The following is a 993-nucleotide window of genomic DNA, read 5'->3' as shown; positions in this document are numbered from 1 at the left end:
CGTGTCCGACACTTTTGGTGCTAAAATAAAAACCGAGGACACCGTTTTTGGCGTGTCCAAAACGTTCTCGGCCGTGTCCCACGCGTGTCCGTATCCGACACGGGAACGCCCAAAAGTAGGCGTGTCCGTGCAACCTAGGTCTTGACACAAGACTCTCTCAAAACTCCCAATAATCTACCATAGTATTGACAAAGTCTTAAATTGAGTCTTGGATTTCCAAGACTCAACTTGAGACTCTACATGAGTCTTGACCCCACTTTTAAGAAAAGTTATCCAGTTACTGGATTTCATGTGTTATACTCCATTATTTTTGTTCTTTTTCTTAAGCCCACATTCTCTCAAATGAAGTGAAAAACTAGAGCATGATTGATAATGGATAGAGTCTTAGGTGAGTCAAAACAATAAGAGAGTCTGAGGTGAGTCAAAAGAATAAGAAAATAACAAAAGTTAGCGGAAAACTGATGTGACGGAGTCTTAAGACTAAGGATAATTTTGCCAATAATCATACCCTAACACTTAATTATAAGAAGTATTTAACTTCTAAATTTATTTTAATAATTTGATATTTCATAAGATTTTTTTCTTGTGTTTAGGGTTTAAAAGAGAATAATTCTCAATTTGAATAAGCACCACGTATTTGCACTTTATTTTTACAAATTACTAACTCGTATTTGCGTTTTTACAAATAACACTCAAACTTAAATGTATACTAGGTAATATCCCACGCTTCGCGCGGGTTGTTTTAAATTTTAGTTATTATAATTGAAGAAAAATAACATAATTTATATATGATCTTTAATATTTTTACTTATAAATAAAAATAAATTATTTTTTCTCAAATTTAATTTTTTTAGGTTTAACTTCAATGTTCTAAAATAAAATACATACAATTTTAATTAAAAATAATAAGTAATAATTAATTATGCATGATCAATGTTTTATAAATTATTTTGTGAGTGATCAAATATCATATTAATTAAAATAAAATTTATT

The sequence above is a fragment of the Silene latifolia genome, chromosome 7 (assembly GCF_048544455.1).
Source record: "Silene latifolia isolate original U9 population chromosome 7, ASM4854445v1, whole genome shotgun sequence".
In the NCBI taxonomy this organism is placed as follows: domain Eukaryota; kingdom Viridiplantae; phylum Streptophyta; class Magnoliopsida; order Caryophyllales; family Caryophyllaceae; genus Silene; species Silene latifolia.
The sequence above is the reverse complement of the archived record's forward strand: the minus strand, read 5'-3'. Positions refer to the sequence as shown.